We start from the raw sequence: 19,365 nt of genomic DNA, 5'->3' as shown, positions 1-19,365 counted from the left end.
TCTCTTCAGATCCTTCCTCCTCTTCATTGCTCTCATTTTGAGCAGCTGTAGCAGCAACACTTTGCTCACCACCGTGACGTTCTTCTTCTTGTAGCTTGAGTAGCAAAGCATCAACTTTGAGCTTCCTAGAAGTGCTCACCCTGATTGTCTCCTGCAAAGCCTTGGAGACTTCTAGTAATTCAGCAATTATGGCCTTAGTGCCAGATTCAGTCACTGAAGGAGCAGATGTTCTGCTGGTTGGCATGGCAATGTCTAGGACATGTGGCTCCATGAACAAACGTTGATCCAAAGTGATTGGAACTCCACGAGACATAGCCACTTCATCAGCCCTAAGAATCTGAGGATGTTCTTTGAGAATGATCTCAGTAATAAGTGATGGAAATGATACAGGCAGCTTCACAGCACAAGTATCAGCATGCTTCAATGTCTGCTCAAACACAAATGTTCCAAAATCAAAAGCAATAGACTTGCCAATCCTATAGATTAATTTGACAAGAGTTGCAGAAACACCAGAGGTATGTTGGGTAGGAACCCAATTCTCAGCACCAATCCTGTTAAGGATTGCATACTTCATAGTAAGATTTCCAGTGGACAACAGCTTCTTGCTGGGCCACTTCTTCACATAACCAGCAGTAAGTTCCTTGGCAACATCATCCATAGACACTTCTTCATCAGCAAACTCAATAGCACTCCTTCCAAGTGCTTGATTGATCACAACAGGTGAGAACACAACACATTCAGCCCTCACAAACACTTTCCTGAATTCATCACTATCAGGAAGACCAACATCCACAGAGAGATTCACCAAGAACTCTCTCACAAGCTTCTCATAGCACCTTCCAACATTCTGAATTGTCTTCATCAGACCAGTCTTCTCAATAAGAGCAATAACATCCTTACACTCAAGAACATCAGGACCAACTTCTATTTCCTTGGCCATTCTCCTCTTGCAAACAAACTTCCACTTCTGAACATTCTCTTCCAAATGAAAAGACACTCTATCAATAGGAACAGCAGGAACATTTTGAGGAATACCCTTACCAGAAAACTTCTTTTTCTCAGAGGGTCGAATGTCCTGGACATCGGCTTCAACATCTGACTCAGAGTCTTCAACATCAATTGGAATTTTCTTTTTCTTCTTCTCACTTGGAGTCTTGACATCCTTCTGCTTTCCCTTATCCTTCACACTTGCTTGACTAGATTTGTAGGTCACAAGAGATGACTTGGATCTCTTTGGTGGAGAGGGAGTGGCTTCTGGAGTAGAGACCCTTCTTTTTCTTTTCATCCTGGCAGCAATGCTATCAGGAATGGATTTAACCAGGGGCTCATCATCAGAATCATCATCAGAGATGTCCTGAACAGGGGCTGGAGCCTGGGTTGGTTCTGCAGAATTGGTATCCTCAGAATTGCCATTCTTTGGATCAACATCCTTTGAAGAGGATGATACAGAGATATCAGGCTGGGTAGCATCGCCTGAATCTTCATGAGAGGTGGAATCCTTTCAAGAATTTTCTTTGGCAGAAATCTCCTTAGACCCAGATGTCTCAACATCAGGCACAACATCAGGAGGCGATTTCACAGGAGAGTCTTCAGCATGGATTTCCTCTTCATCAGTAACATCCTCACAGAGAGGAACATTGGAGAGTTCTTTGTTTTGAGCCTTGGACATGTAGGTTTTTCTTGCTGGGTATATTGTCTTCGGCTTCCTATGAGCTTTCTTTGACACAGTAGATGGTTGGGAAGAACCACTCTTCAAACCCATGCATTTTACTCCTTTAGCAGTTCTTTCAATCTTTGCCTTGACAGAGTCATTCTTTCCTGAACTTTGAGACATGATGAAATGAGATGAAATGCAAACAGAGCACAGACCAGTGAAGAAAAATTGCAAACGAGAGAGAATGAGTCTTGAAGAAGATAGATGTACAAGTGGTTGAGAGAACACAATTTGCCCGTTGGAGGTAGTTATAGGATGAGTGAACCATAAGTCAACCTTTTCTCTGCTGATGTCACAACGGCAGTTAATGATGACCAAGAATAAACTAGTCGTTAACACACTGGGGCACGCTAATTGCTATGCATCAAAAAGACAAATCCCTAGACTTCCTCTTAATTTTTCAAAAGTGATTGCATCAAGGGGTTTTGTGAAAATATCAGCCAATTGCTTGTCAGTTGTAACATGATCCAAATTGACAATTTTATCCTCCACCAAGTCTCTAATAAAATGATGTCTAATGTCAATATGCTTGGTCCTGCTATGCTGTTTGAGATTCTTAGAAGTATTAATTGCACTGAGATTGTCGCAGTACAATGTCATGACATCCTGTTCAACATCTGCTCCTTCAGCATTTGCTTCATCCACATGAGTTGTGTACAACTACTTCCTGCTGCAATATATTCTGCTTCAGCTGTAGAGAATGAGACACAATTCTGCTTTTTGCTAAACCATGAAATCAAATTATTCCCTAGGAAGAAACATCCACCAGATGTGCTTTTTCTATCATCTGCACTTCCTGCCCAATCTGCATCACAGAATCCAACTAAAGAAGAATTTGTATCATGAGTATAGAGAATACCATAGTCACTTGTGCCATTGATGTACTTGATAATTCTCTTGACCTGTAGCAGATGACTAGCCTTAGGTGCTGCTTGATATCTTGCACATACACCAACTGCAAAGGTGATATCTGGTCTGCTAGCAGTAAGATACAACAAGCTTCCAATCATGCTTCTATAGAGACTTTGATCAACATCTTCTCCTTGCTCATCCTTGGACAGTTTGATGTGTGTAGCAGCAGGAGTTCTCTTGTGACCAGCCTTTTCAAGACCAAACTTTTTGACTAAGCCTTTAGCATACTTACTCTGTGATATGAACATAGAATCCTCCATTTGCTTGACTTGTAGCCCTAGAAAATAATTCAATTCACCAACTAAGCTCATCTCAAATTCAGATTTCATTTGTCGGATGAAATTCTCCACCATTGAGTTCGACATTCCTCCAAAAACAATGTCATCCACATAAATCTGTGCTATCATGAGCTTACCTTTGTCATTCTTCACAAACAGAGTTTTATCAATTCCACCCTTACTGTAACCATTGCTTACAAGGAATTCAGTTAACCTTTCATACAAAGCCCTAGGTGTTTACTTCAAGCCATACAAGGCTTTCCTCAACTTGTACACATGATCTGGATGATGTGGATTTGTAAATCCTTTAGGTTGTTCAACATAAACTTCTTCACTCAAATAGCCATTCAGAAAAGCACTCTTCACATCCATCTGATAAAGTCTGAACTTCAAGAGACAAGCAACACCTAACAAGAGTCTTATAGATTCCAGTCTAGCTACTGGAGCAAAGGTCTCATCAAAATCAACTCCTTCTATCTGAGTGTATCCTTGAGCAACTAGCCTTGCTTTATTCCTTGTGACTGTTCCAGTTTCATCTGATTTGTTCTTGAAGATCCACTTAGTGCCAATGATGTTTACTTCTTCAGGTCTAGGAACTAACTCCCATACTTCATTTCTCCTGAACTGCTAAAGCTCCTCTTGCATAGCATTTATCCAGTATTCATCAGTGAGAGCTTCATTGACATTCTTGGGTTCTATCTTAGAGATGAAACAACCATGAACAATAAGACTTCTAGATCTGGTAGTCACCCCTTCTTGAAGATTACCAATGATGTTTTCTTGAGGGTGATTCTTCTGAACCCTAATTGATGGAGTTTTATTTGATGGGATATCTTTGTCTTCTTTTTCATCAGCACTTGTCTCTGAATCATTGTCGGGGGCGGTTGTTGGAGCATCGGCTGGAACATCTGCACCATCATCATCTACATTCAAATTTTCTTCATCCTTCTTGATTGGTTCATCATCCACAGTCACATTCACAGATTCCATCATGGTCCTTGTGCGAGAGTTAAAAACTCTATAAGCTTTGCTGTTCATATAATACCCCATGAAAATTCCTTCATCACTTCTAGGATCAAGCTTCCTCTTAGGATCACGATCTGCAAGGATATAACATTTACTTCCAAATATGTGAAAGTATTTTACAGACGGCTTTCTACCTTTCCATAGCTCATACTGTGTAGAGGATGTCCCTGCCCTGATGGTGACTCTGTTATGTATGTAACAGGCAGTACTCATAGCTTCAGCCCAGAACTGTTGTGGAATCTTCTTAGCATGTAACATTACTCTAGCTGATTCCTGGAGAGTTCTATTTTTTCTTTCAACAATTCCATTCTGCTGTGGAGTGATGGGGGCAGAAAATTCATGGCTAATACCTTCTGTTCCACAGAACTCCAAGAATTTTGAATTCTCAAACTCCCTTCCATGATCACTTCTGATTCTTACAATCACACAATCCTTCTCATTCTGAAGTCTCCAACATAGATTCTTGAATATTTCAAAGGTCTCTGATTTTTCTCTCATAAATTCAACTCATTTATACCTTGAAAAATCATCTACACAGACAAACACATACCTTTTTCCTCCCAAGCTTTCAACCTGCATGGGACCCATGAGATCCATGTGAAACAATTCCAGAACCTTTGTCGTGGTCTGATGCTGGAGCATCTTGTGTGGCACCTACCAATCTGACATTCTCCACATAGCTTTCCTTCTCCCAAGCTCAAATTGGGCAATCCCCTTATTGCTTCATCAGCAATAATCTTTTGCATGCTCCTGTAGTTGAGATGTCCTAGTCTTTGATGCCATACATTCACCTCATCTTCTTTAGTTAACAAACATCTAGAAACATGAGCTTTTTCTTCTGATGTCCACATATAACAGTTGTCTTTTGATCTGACTCCTTTCATCACAACTCTCTCATCATCAGTGGTCACAACACATTCTATCTTATTGAACTTCACATCATACCCTTGATCACACAGTTGACTTATGCTGATTAGGTTGGCAGTTAAACCATTTACAAGTAACACATTGTTCAAGTTAGGAGATTATGTGCTAACAAGCTTTCCTACTCCCTTGATCTTTCCTTTAGCTCCATCTCCAAAAGTAACATAGTTGGTGGAGTGACTTCTGATGTCTTGCAAGAAGCTCTTGTTTCCTGTCATGTGCTTTGAGCAGCCACTATCAAAATACCAATCTTCCTTTGATGATGCTCTGAAAGACGTGTAGGCTACCTGACATCTGACTTCACCCTTGGCCTTCCATTGCTTCCTCATCTGAATAGGCTTTTTATCGAGCATCTGAGGATAACCATATAACCTGTAACAATAGGGCTTTATATGACCATTCTTACCACAGTAGTGACACTTCCAAGGTACAGTTTTGTCAAGCTTAAGCTGGGGTTTCACATGCTGATCGAGGCAATGGATCTGGCAACTGATAATTCCTTGGCTTCTTGAATTCAGTTTGTTTAGCAGCAGACACGATTTTCTTTGAACCTTTCTGATTTTCTTTGTTTGCTGTTCTATAGTCAAAGCCCCTTCAAACTCCCTCCTTGCTTGCTAGTTTCTTTCAGAATTTCATCAAGCATATCAGAACCACTGTTTAACATTCTAACAGATTTATGAGTGGCTTCAAGTTTTCTTGTCAGAGCTGTCACTTCCTCTTGAAGTCCTGCATTAATCAACATTAGGTTAGAATTTTCCATAACATCAGCATTATTAAACTTACTTTGCCATTCCTCCAGATCTTCCTTCAGCTTAGTGCTGAGCTCTTTCAACCTTTCATTCTGAGAAACAAGTTGTTCTATCTCACTTTGCTTTTCTCTTACAAGTTTGAATGCTTCTTCCCACTTGTTGTGTAGCAGCTTGTAAGTTTCAGCCAATTCCTCATCAGAGATGTCCTCATCACTTGTCTTAGACTCACAGAGAAAGCATTGACTTTGTTTGCAGATATCTCCTCCTCATCTTCAGTGTCTTGATCTGACCAAGTTACCATCATACCTTTCTTTTGCTTCTTTAGATAAGTTGCACATTCAGACCTGATGTGACAATATCCTTCACATTCATGACATTGCACTCCTTTGTTCTGAACAGGTATTTTTTCTTCCTTGGTCTTCCTTTGTGAATTTAAAAACTTGGGTTTGTTGTCGAACTTCATGTCCTGGACATTAGGTCTGGTTCTTTTGTCAATCTTCCTCAAAGCTCTGTTGAATTTTTTTTGCTAGCATAGCCAGAGCCTCAGAAAGGTTTTCACCTTCACAGTCTTCATCATCACCTTCATCAGTGTTAGACACAAAAGCAATACTCTTATTCTTCTTCTCAGATTTTCCACTCAGTTTCAACTCAAATGTCTGCAAAGAGCCAATAAGTTCATCAACCTTCATGTTCTCAATGTCTTGAGCCTCCTCAATTGCAGTGACTTTCATAGCAAACTTCTGAGGAAGAGATCTCAAGATCTTCCTTACAAGCTTCTCATCTGACATAGGTTCTCCCAAAGAAAATGAAGCATTAGACAAGTCACGGACACGCATGTGGAATTCTGAAATAGTCTCCTCTTCAGTCATCATCAAATTTTCAAATTGAGTAGTAAGCATCTGAAGCCATGACATCCTCACTCGAGTAGTTCCTTCATGTGCAGTTTTCAGAATTTCCCAAGCATCCTTTGCCACAGTACACGTATTGATCAGCCTAAACATATTCTTGTCAACTCCATTAAAGATAGCATTTAGAGCCTTTGAATTTCCAAGAGCAGCTTCATCTTCAACACTGGTCCATTCCTCTTCAGGTTTCTCCACAACAGTGGTAGAGGTGCCTTCAACCTGGGACTTAGTAGGGTGCTTCCAACCCTTGACAATAGCTTTCCAAGTCTTGTTGTCAATTGACTTGAGAAAGGCTGTCATGCGAACCTTCCAGTAGTCATAGTTAGTACCATCCAGAATGGGTGGCCTATTGACTGATCCTCCCTCCTTGTTATCCATGAGAACTTGAATCAAACTCCCTGGAGCTCACCCAACCAGAACAAGGTGCCTGCTCTGATGCCAATTGTAATTCAGGTTCACTCTGATACGATTGTCCTGCACGATGCTGGGACAAGAGGTTTGACAACCACTTAATAGTAAAATAGAACTTAACAACAGCAACAATAACACACAGTAATTGTTAACCCAGTTCAGTGAAAAACTTTCACCTACGTCTGGAGGGTTTGCACCCAAAGAAAGGAAATCCACTATCTCAAGATTTAGGAATTACAGACACTCATGAACAACTCAGTTCATAGTTCACTTCCTAATCTACCCAGTGTATTTCTACTTAGAATCTCAACCTAAGTATGAGAGCCCCTCTCACTTGCTCTCAATCACTGCCACAGTGATTGGTGAACACAATGAACAATAAGAGTTTGAACGCAATCAAACAACACAGAACCCTTCTTTGCTTTATAGAATTAGTGAGCAAAGAGGATTCACAACTAACAAAGGACAAAGCACAATAACAAATCCTAAAACACTCGATCTCTCTCTCTCTTAGCTTTGGTGGTCTTCATGTTTTAGGTCTTCATCCTTTTATAGACTTCAGCAGCGGTAGCATGAGCTCTAGGGTTAGCATGGGCTGAAGTAACAGATTGCAGCAACAACAAATCAAAATGCAATCTTGATAGATTCGGTTTACTTATTGCACAAGTAAAGATAGAAACCAATCTTTTAACAAAGATTGTTTCAACAAATAACAACCCATAATTAAGACCCTTATGGAAAAACTACTTGCTCCTCAAGTAACTCAAAAACATATCTTCAGTAAATCTTCAGAGGGCCCAAACCAGAATCTCTAGCTAAGGACTGATGCCCTTGCTTCACGAGGTCAGATGCCACGGCATCTGCTTCGACAATCAGTTGTTTTGACAAAATGCAAGGCAATATGTACCAACATGAAGTATACCATGGGATATGTTGATACTTAGGAAATCGGCTTAAGAGCCCGGATAAGAGAATTTGTCTTATGACAATATATAAATGTAAAAACATCTGAGGTAGGAGGGTACAGGGAAATAATTCACCAGCTTAAGGTGTTATTGATACTTGGATTTGGAAACTTGACCTACCTGTCACATGTTAGGAATCACCTTAGGAAGATAGATGTTAATAATCATAAAATGGAATTAGTGAACGAATAGGTGATACCCTTTTATTTAAAAATGTTTAAGGAAAGTACATAACCATTACCGGGCCGAATAACTATTTCCTACCCTAAAACCCGACTACTAGATCCCTTCGGATCTCGCCTTCAAATACAATGAGGCGTACTTACTTGAAGAGTAAGGTACGGATGTTTGTTTCAAGTTCGCTAGAAATTCGATGGAAGAATAAGGGGGCGATGAATAATGTTTGTAAACAACCTTTCGGAGTGACAAGGAGTAGGAAAGTGCTGTCACTACCACTAAAGAGAGTGGGAATACAGAGACGCCAATGGTGGTCTTGTTCGGAGATCAATAGACCTGGGACTTACACAGCGGTACACCTCTCATGTCCGTCCCGGCAGGACCCTTGAGGTCGGGGTTGGCATGAAGTTTAAGGCAAAGAGTTGAGTTGTGTATTTCTGTCAGAGAGCTACTGAGCGATCATGTCCGGTAAAGAGTGGACTGTAAGGAGTGTCCATGTTCCCGAGATGACTTTAAGAGAAGCTAAGGCTTCAGGCCCCATAAAATATACTCATCACATGATAAATATAATTAAAAAAAAAATTTGGCGATGAACTCACCATTTCGTAAAGAAGTAGTGAGAGAAGTCAATTCGAAGGACGAAGGTATAAGGCGGTGAAACCTCATACTATGTGTGATTTGTATGTGCTTGTTAACATGCTTGTTTTTAATAGTATGTTATCTTGAACTTTATCGTTTATCTTATTTGACATGTGGCTTGTGCAAAGTCGTGTTTGACTCACCCTTGCATTATTTTTACCATAAAGCAGATCACAGGTTAGAAGATGAGCCTCACTCCAGTACTCGCCATTTATGCTAACTTCCCGTCCCGTACTGGCTGGCACCTTGACCCCGCTACCGATTTCTGTTTTTATTCTAGCTTGACCATGTTGTGGTGGAGGGTTCCCAGATCAGATGAGCTTGGATACCCAGTGACCATACCCCTCATGTTCTCATTCTATATGCCAAGGCATGCCCGGAGGTTCCGTCCGCCCGTTCCAGATCCGCAACCACAGCTTCAGCCAGAGGTGGATCCAGCACTCCAGGCCGGATTGTGTCCCGATCCGCAGGGTTGTGTGGACCCTATGCCCTAGGAGGAGCCATTCCAACCCGTACCGATCCGAGTCAGGAGCCCACAGGAGCTCTTCGGGCCTAATCAAGCACCTCCGGAGGACTACGCCTCGTCTCGGAGGACTGCGCCTCGTCTCAGGTCGACAACAAGGAAGAGGGTGCGGTCACCAAGCTTTTCCTGAGAAGCCCGAATCTACAGACAGCGGTTCGTGAAGCCCGATGGATTGGGAGAGAGAGTGCCTATGCTAGTGCAGGAGGAGGGGAGTAGTGGTGACATGGAGGAGGATCCGGAAGAGGAGGAGGTTGGGGAGTGAAGCCGTATGGTCCGATGATGTTTCTCACCAGTTTTCTTAATTGATTAAGTTTATGTTTGATGATGCCTTGTGGGGGATGTGTTTACCCTCACTTGAACACTCTCTCGTTTTTGTCATTCGAACTTATAGTGGCCTTGGCCACGTATGCTACGTGTTTATGTTTCACTGTGTGCTAACTTGCTTGCCTATAGGTATACGGTCATCCATCCGAAAAGGTTAGAGGGGAGCTCTGCGACTGTGAGAAGTCGCAAGTGGTTTCTGAATCAATGCATCATTTGAACAGTAACACTAACCCTAAGCCTAATGCGATATAAAGAAAAAGAAAAAAAAACGGCTCACTCGTTCATTAATGATAGGAGTTGGGTGAATACGTCACTTGTGGAAGAGGGACGCCACAGCTCTAGCGCCCATGGCTGGCGCTTCAGCGCCAGTACTCCAGTAGCTTTGGAGCAGCTGATTTTGGCAGGGCGCCTAAGCGCCCAGGGCAGCGCTTGAGCGCCCTGACTCGACCTGGTTGCCTATAAAAAGGGCTTTTGGCCATTTTGTTCAAAACTTTTGACTTTTACTTAGAATTTTACCAAGTTTAGAGGCTGAGGAAGAGCTTTGGGGCTTGTGGGAAGCTTCTACCTTGTAATTTCTCAGGTTTCTTTACATTTCATTGTATGGATTTCCTAGCCATTAGTGGCTAGTTTACTTTTTGCTTTGCGTTTAAGCGATTCTATGAAATTCTAGTTATAATTCCTATCTTTATGCAATTTCTCTTGATTCTACCATGAATGTCAATTCCATTTGCATGCTTAGCTTGAAAGTACATCTTGCTTTTCAGCGAGCAGCTGGTGCCCAAGTGCCCATGGCTGGCACTCAAGCGCCAGCACTCCAGTAGCTTTGGAGCTGCTGATTTTGGCAGGGCGTCTAAGCGCCCTAGGGCAGCAGCGCTTGAGCGCCTTGACTCGACCTGGTTGCTTATAAAATAAGGCCTTTGGCCATTTTGTTCAGAACTGTTGACTGTTACTTAGAATTTTACCAAGTTTAGAGGCTGAGGAAGAGCTTTGGGGCTTGTGGGAAGCTTCCACCTTGTAATTTCTCAGGTTTCTTTACAATTCATTTATGGATTTCCTAGCCATGAGTGGCTAGTTTACTTTTTGCTTTGGGTTTAAGCAATTCTATGAAACTATAGTTATAATTCCTATTTCTATGCATTTGCTCTTGATTCTACCATGAATTTCAATTCCATTTGCATGCTTAGCTTGAAAGTTTATCTTGCTATAGACTAGACTATAATCATATCGGAAGATTGTTGTAAGACCTAAATAATTAAGCGTTTAATTAACTAGTTATTTTTCAGTTTAATAGCGATAAGCGCTGTTAAACTTAAGTTGATTTGGTTATTATGCTTTGTGTGTCTATATAATTATTATATAATTATGACTATGTTATTATTATCTATTTTCCTAACTAAATAAATCCATAGTATATACATTCAGAAAAAGATCTCAGTCCAATCATCACATACATGGCACCTCCTGATTGGTTAATCTAAAAAAAAAATCCTACATGGCACTCAATCCTTCATTCCTCTTATCCTACACCATTCTCCTTATCCTTCACTCATCTCTCCTTAATATCATTTATTCAAAACGCGTTTTTCCCCTCTCTCATCAGCATAACCTCCTCTGCCGTTTCAACCCTGCAATTCATCTCTTCCAGAATTTCATCACCGTCTGCGATTTCCAAAATCTCTCGACATCAATCTGTTCCACTCCTCTCATTTCACGGTTTCTTCACTTCTTCTTCTTTCTCCCCATTCAACTCTTCCTCATACAACTTCGACATCTTAGAAGCTTCTTCAACGTCATCTAGATCCATTGGTCTCAAAAGGAAAAGTACAAACAGTTACATCTGTGAACTCGGATAGCCTACGATTTATTGAATCGCTCATGCAACTTGGATTTTCTTCTCACAGCCACATTGAGATCACCATCCCTCCCTCGCTTTCATCTCCTCCATTACCAGCCATCTCAGTCGCCGCCCTCAATTTCGTTTCCACAATCACTTTCTTTATTTTCTCCTTTCCCTGCTTTGCGTTTTCTCTCTCTCAACTCTTCCACTTCAATCCTCATCTAACCATGCTCCTCACAGCCATCATCATTCTCTCCTCTTCATCACCGCCATCACCATTCTCTCCTCTAATGCCTCAAATCCCTGTTTTCGATTGTGGATGGCAAGGTATGACTCTTTGTGGTTTAAAGTGTTAATTCTATTAAAAGTGATTTTGATTTAGTATCATTGGCTTGAATCCCCTACTGCCCACATCCTCAAAATCAATGTTCCAGGTAGGTACCATGTTCACTTTCTCTCAATTACTTCACTTTTAATGACCCATATGAATTTTTAGTGGTGATTATGTGTTTTGGAGGTAAAGTTAGAATCTTTTTGTGGGTTTGACTTGATTAGTGGATTGTTTCATTGATTGTAATTTGATTTTGGGTGATGGGTATCTGTGGATAGGATTCAGCAAAGATGAAATAAAAGTGCAGATTGAGGATGGGAATATTCTGCATGTGAAAGGGGAAGGTGGGAAAGAAGAGGCACTAGCATAGGACACTGTTTGGCATGTAGCTGAGAGAGGGATTGGTAATGGAAAGGGTGATTTCTTAAGGGCAATTGAGTTGCCAGAGAATTTGAAGGTGGATCAGATTAAGGCACATGTGGAAAATGGAGTGCTCACTGTTGTTGTGCCTTAAGATGCAGCACCCAAATCGCCTAAAGTCAGAAATGTCAGCATCACTAGCAGGTTTTAAGGCTTAAGCTATGGAAATCCATGTGTGTGGTTGATATAAAGAGCAATAAGAATTGGGGAAAAAATGTATCTTGTGATGTAAACAATGGATATATATGTGATTAAATGTGTCTTCATTTATTCATTGTGTTGGATGTGAATGTGTTTTTTCTCAATTCAAACAGTTTGTTCGGTCGGAAAAAACTGTTTTGGAAAGTCAAATATATCAGTTGAATGTGTGTTTCAAGTAAAAACCAAACACTGTAAGATCAAGTTTTGATCTAGTAGTACAACTCTATGTTTTGATGATTACAAGTTAACCTTTTGATATGAACAATTGTGGTACTCTAACGTGTTTTTCTGAGTGTGCTATTTGCAGGCTCTGACCTCAACTCAATCTCACACAAATCAGAAGCACTGTGTATAAAGAGCAACCCAAGCAACGCTTTCGCATTCACCATGTTCAGTATGAACAGTGGAAAAGCTTCAGAAGTTCTGAAGTTATACAAACTCTGATGTGGACTCAGTCACTAGAAGTTCTGAAGATCCAGAAAGTCTGATAACCAAGAAACACTGAAGGCTCAGATGTTCTGATGGTGTAGAAGACTCTGAAGATCCAGAAGCTGATTAGTGAAGTTCTGATGTCCAGAAGCAAGATACTCTGAAGACCATGTTCTTCCCTCTGAGTTCAGAATCAGAAGAAACAATGGTCAGAGGATCTGGGCTTTCCCTCTGACTCTGATCAACCGGCTTCACAAGTTCCAATATGAAGCATTCCCCTGATCAGAAGTCTCCTAGGTTTAAAGGTCGCGTCGCTATCCAAGTACAAAAGCAACTGTACCTTCCTGACGACTTACCTAACAGTCTCAGACACAGCAGAAGCTGGATTTTCCAGAACTGCCCTCCAACGGTAGCATTTCCCATGCAACGCTCAACCCTAATCCTTGGAGTATATAAAGAGGCTGAAGACTGAAAGAAACGGCTAGAAGCATTCACATACGCGCAAGACAATCTTAAATTCTTCTAAGCTCTCTTTCATCTGAAATTCATTGAGTTTACTATTAGCTTTTTAGAAGCAAATCTCTTGTAAACAATTCTTTGATAAACAGTTTGTTTAGTTCCTTTAGGAGATCAAGGCTGATCGGATCCTAGAGAAGACTAAGAGAGTGAATCTTAGTGTGAGCTAAGTCAGTGTAATTGTTAGTCACTTGTAGGTTTCAAGTGCAGTTGTAACTCTTACCTGATTAGTGGATTGCCTTCATTCTAAGAAGGAAGAAATCACCTTAACGGGTGGACTGGAGTAGCTTGAGTGATTTATCAAGTGAACCAGGATAAAATCCTTGTGTGCTTTTCTATCTCTTATCTTTAGCACTTAAGTTCTCGAAAGATTTGTCAAAATCTTTAAGGTGGAAGTTTTATACTGAAAACGTTATTCAAACCCCCCCTTTCTACCGTTTTTCATACCTTCAAACACAATCAGTTAGAAAGTGGTGTTTATCCTATAAGGTTACTACCTATAAAGCTTGATGTACTTTCATTTCAGCTTTGGGAAACAATGTCACATAAGATGTGTTTTGTGGTGGAAGTGTTGCTCCAGTGTGTTGTTTAATTGTAATTAGATTTAGTATTTTTTCCCTCTTACTGAATACCTTTTCAGTTGTAGTAATTACAAAATCAACCAGATACAAGATAACATTGGTGTCTTTGTGAGCATTGTGAGCACCAAAATCCCATTTAAAGGAACTGGAAAAGGATACATTGGATATGACATAATCGAGATTGGTTCTGCTGTCAAGGGCCTGAGGTTTCAATGCAATAACATTTAATTTTATCAATGTTAAGTAAGCTAACAATATTATTTTTCTCCAATCTCCAGTCTGCTATTCCGTAGTGTTGCAGATGCAGGCCCGTAAGCAGGAGGAGAGGAAATGAAATCTGAACAGGTATACCTGAGTTTTGTTGGGATCAGTAGTTTATTGATCATAAGTTTATTGAGCAAGCATATATCTTAAACTCATGTGATTGGTTAAAAAATAAAGGATTAGATGGAAGTTTTAGAAATTGGAACCTGTTACAATTTTATTTTATACAGGATCTTTGCTATACGTTGTTCAGAGTCAAATAGAGCTAGATTTTCAAGAGCCTCTGAACTTTTCTAAGTGCTCATAACATGCACATTGCTGCCATAATTCAAACTCAAATATCTGCATTTCCCTAACCTTAGTTTTGGGTCTACATATCTATCTTTTTGTTTAGTAGCTAAGTCAACTTTCTGGTGCTGATAATGATCTTGGACTTCGATGGAGCCAAAACTTTTCTCAGTTGTAATGTTTTGTGCATCTTGAGGTATTGCCGATTAAGAGGAGCCAAAACTCCAATTTTGTGGTTGCCATCCTTCCCATCAGGTATTTGCTTCTTCCCCACAATTTCTCTCCTCTTCCAAACCTGTAAATCTCATATTCGCTCTAAATTTTAAATTTTATTGCCAGGATTTTGATTTGTGGAATTTGGGTTTTGCAAGACAGTGTAGCCTGTACAGATGCCATTAGGGTTCTTTTTTGGCGAGTTCTTCTATGTTTAAGAAATTCGCGACAAGCAGCAAGTGGTTATACATTGAATTATGCCATCAGTTTCTTTTTCGGCGAGTTCTTCTATGATGAAGAAATTCGCGAAAAGCAGCAAGTTTCAATATAATGATAGGCCTGCATATTCATGTCGTCCTTGAAGAGAACGCAATTGTTGATGTCTACTATGTGTGATGCAACATTGTACCAAAGACACGAAGGGCAAGTTCTGAATCTTCTCAGAGAAACTAGAACTCAACGAGCCCACCAACAAGAAGTACCTCTTCTACATGTTAGGTTTTAACCATATTTTCTCTTTCTTGAGACTTTATGTTTGGTTTTTTAATTTGGATTTGATATTGTTGTTGAGTCAGACTTTGGAGATTGTAGTTTGGAGGTGTTCAGAACTGCTCAGATATTTGTGATCTTTTTCAAGTATCAACAGGTAATAGAGTTTGATATGTATTCAATAATAATAATAATTACCATCAACACATTTGAAAAAACATTGAGTTCATTAAGCACAATGCTTGCTATTCAATGTGATATATGTAACACCCCGATTTCGGTGGCGTCACTTTAGTAACCAAAAGTAAACTTAATGCGGAAAAACGTGAAATATTTTTTTTTTCGATAATAACTAAGACAAGACTGAATTAGATAAAACCCAACAATAACAAAATCAGAACTAATATACAATATATAAACAGCCCCCGCTGTAGTACTAACCTCGTCACGAGTAAACCTCCAGTGACGGAAAGAAAAGTGTAGCGCCCGAAGGCAATATGTACAGACTAAAAATAAAGGTGAAGTGTCCGCAACACCATCCCTCAAAACTGAAAATCAGCTGGCCCATCGGCCTGAAGCAAGACCTCCTAAGTCCAACCAACTCTCTGTGATTCCTGTTAAGAAACCACACAAAAGCTATAGGTGGGAAGCTACCCTGTCCCAAAAGAAACAAATGATGTTCAGAGCTAAGACTCTACTCCTACACTAATCCCATCTTGAGGAGCTCACACCAGCACCAAAACCTACATGCTAGCATGATCGTCGTCCGAATTCGAAATCCAGAACGACCTAGTCTATGTACACCATCCGTCATCCTCTCGCTACCGCGACGCGCTCCTGTTCCAGCATCCCAACCTAGTTTCCCCCGAAGGGTAAACCATGGTGAACCAGTCCGCAATACTCATCTGACAAAAGGCGTTGTCCGCCAAAACACACACAGAAGACGCGAGGGTCAACTCTAAAGAACTATGTAGATAATAAACCCAATAGGTACAAATAATATATAGCCACTTAGGCTTATAACTAGAGATATCATTCCTAGGGTTGCATGTTCCACCAAATCATAATGACAATAATAACATTTAGCATGTTCCAAGTAAGTTTATCAAATAGCAACCACACTCATCAACTAAGTCAGTATGCATGTTGCGTGATATGTATGCAGGTTAACCCAGTCAACCAATATGCAATCCGGAAACGGATGGGCATCAAAACGGATCAATCCTAGCACCAGCAACGGTGGGACCATTTCTTCCCGCGTGCCTCTTACACCAAGCAAAGGTATGGACAACAACGAGTCAATCCTAGCACCAGCAACGGTGGGACCATTTCCGCTCGCGTGCCTCTGGGATGGACATCAACGGATCAATCCTAGCACCAGCAACGGTGGGACCATTTCCGCCCGCGTGTCTCTTACACCAAACCAAGGTAGCCAGATCAGCCGTAACCCGTAGGTCTGCCATTTCGGTCTGCTACAAGAGACGTCTACAAACGCTCTTTCACGGCATTCCGGGTCTTATGACCATTTTGGAAACCGACGAGGTCCAGAGTACGTCCTGTGTTAATACCTCATTAATGTTGCATGTATGCAAAATGATTAGTGAAACAACGTCTCCGTCCTCACTCGACACGTCGCCACGTGTTCTAGGGAAGTTAAAGTCTCTAAAAGCTTACCCTAAGGTAAAGTCGATTCTGCGACAAAAGACACACTTCACAACACACATCGCTGCTCCAACAGCACAAGAGTATCACATACTCGGGAACTAACGGTTCCCCGGACTTATCCCCAGGATAGCCCAACAACATCGCTGCTCCAACAGCACAACAACCAACGCTGCTCCAACAGCACAACAACCAACGCTGCTCCAACACTTGGATCCGACGACACTTCTCGTTTTCCAAACTATGATTTTCATCCAAAGCCTCCTTTCGAGATTATTACCCTTACTTAAAGATTTAGAGGTTGTTTAATGTCTTATGAATTTTCTTTTCAAAATAATATCATTTTTAGTCTTATCGCAATTCCTATAAGTTCTCGGGATCTTCGAATCCCCAAATGACTCCAGAGAATGTCTCGATCCATAAACCCTATACAAGGCCCGAACCTCGTTCGTCCTATCAAACTTTCTCAAAACTCTCAAAATAAAATCGGCATGACCTGCCCGCTATTCTCACCATTCAGAATCTCAGATTTTCAGTGTAAAGCATATTTAAATCATCACAATCAACAACATGTCATATATCAATAAATCGCATCATAAACACTTAGCACTTAGCATATAAAGCATGCACCACACATCCTAGATTACCCACATAGCACATAGCATGTAAGGCAATCTTCAAAAACATTCAGTAGATGAATCATCTACATTGTCAGCCGAAGCCTCAGAAAACATTTTCAATCACACACAATCTCAGTGCATAAACAGTAAACAATGTCGAAATATCGACCCTAAGCATTAACTAGAGATTCAGTGAGAAGCCCTCACCTGAAGGTTCTCCAGCAAAAACTTCAAACTCTTCTTCACAAGCAAGGTGTTGATCCTCAGGAAATTCCTCAAAATCACCTTTAGAACAAAACCACAAAAATCAATCAGAATCTATCGGAAACTAAGCTATCGATACTTACTAAGGTTACTCGAAGTAATCTATACTCTAAGGTACGATAATCTAGCGCGAAAAGACAAGTTTTCGGAAAAGGAAATTTCCTCCTCCCCCCTTATAGCTCTCGGCCACTATAGGTAATTGTAGGGTTCGATTTTTCTTCGATCAAACTTGGTTCCTATGCTTTCATAAGCCGTAACTAAGGGTATTCTGAACTCGGAAAAATTATCGGATCAAAAACTGTCGCAGGGGTATTTTGGTCATGATTTTTTAACTTAGGATTTTCAAAACTGAAATCCCAAAAATAAAATTTTGCAGGGACGTCACCAACGACGTTTATAACAACTAATCCTACTAGCACTAAGCTAAGGCGATAGTTTTCAGCCTAGAGGTTGGAACTTTACTCAAAAACTACATAAAATGGGTATTTTAGGTTCAAATTGATTCCGGCGGAATTCCGGCGACATAACGGAAAATCTAATCCGGCAGAAGTGATCTTGGGCATACATAGAAGAGGTTTAGAATCAGAAATGAAAGATTCAGGATAGTTTTGCAAAAACCCATAAACTATCCGCTCAGAAAACTCTACAGAAAAGCTATGGAAAAAGCGATCGGAGGTAAGGATTAGCGACTATACCTCGAAACCTTGAAGTAGCAACTGATTGATCGACGATCAAGCAAACGATGAAGAAAAACTCTTCTTCCTTCTTCCTTGTTCTTGGCCGCGGTTTAGAGGAGAGAAAATGGAGGAAAATTGTGTTTTTTCTTCCTTTGTTTGCTATATATAGAAGGTGGAAATTCGCGGGAAAATGAAAGTTTCGCGAATCCGATTTTTCCGGCGTCATTCTCCATGAATTCTAAGATAGGTTTTGGCAAAGGAATTCCCAAGCTAAGAAGATGTCTCCTTGTATTTTTGGCAACTAATGCAAAGTCGGTGCAAAGTCGGTGTAAAACTATTTTACCCGATAAGTTGCTTTTTGCCTCGAATGTCGGAATGGAAAACTTCCTTCTGAAGAAAGATTGAAATCATCAAGAGAAATGGGTGTACGCGTGTGGAATATTCATTTGAAGCTCTGAATAGATAAAGTCCTCAAAGTCGGGAAATTCTAGGGTTTTGAAATACCAGGGATTCGGTTTCGGCAAACTTCCGATGATTGGAATCGGACGTTCGTAGATCCTAGAGTTTCGCCTCGAAACGATTGTTATATATGGAAGAAGAGAAATTCTAACATTTCTCTGAAGATTTTTGGAATTAACTGCCAGCGTGCCTAAAAGTGAAAATTAGCTATATACTAGGGTTTCTGACCTAGGTTTAAGCGTAAAACGTTCGTGCTATAACTTTTATCGATCATAATGCAATCCTTGAACTTTTCCTGAACTTTCTCCTTCATAAATATATTTCATTTAATAAACTTTCGTTCAGGTTTCCCTTCACATTACATCAACCCTAATCGTGAATAAGAAGTTTATTCGCTTAACATAAGCTTAAAAACTTGGGTCTTACATTACTACCCTCCAAAAAGAAAGTTTCGTCCTCGAAACTTAAGGGTCCGTAAAAGTTCTGGATATTATTCCTTGATCTTTTCTTCTAATAGCCATATAGCACCGTCCGTGTCTTTGTTCCAAATAACTCTTACTAAAGCAC

This window comes from Lotus japonicus, chromosome 2 (genome assembly GCF_012489685.1).
Source record: "Lotus japonicus ecotype B-129 chromosome 2, LjGifu_v1.2".
Lineage (NCBI taxonomy): Eukaryota > Viridiplantae > Streptophyta > Magnoliopsida > Fabales > Fabaceae > Lotus > Lotus japonicus.
This window is presented reverse-complemented; position numbering follows the sequence as displayed.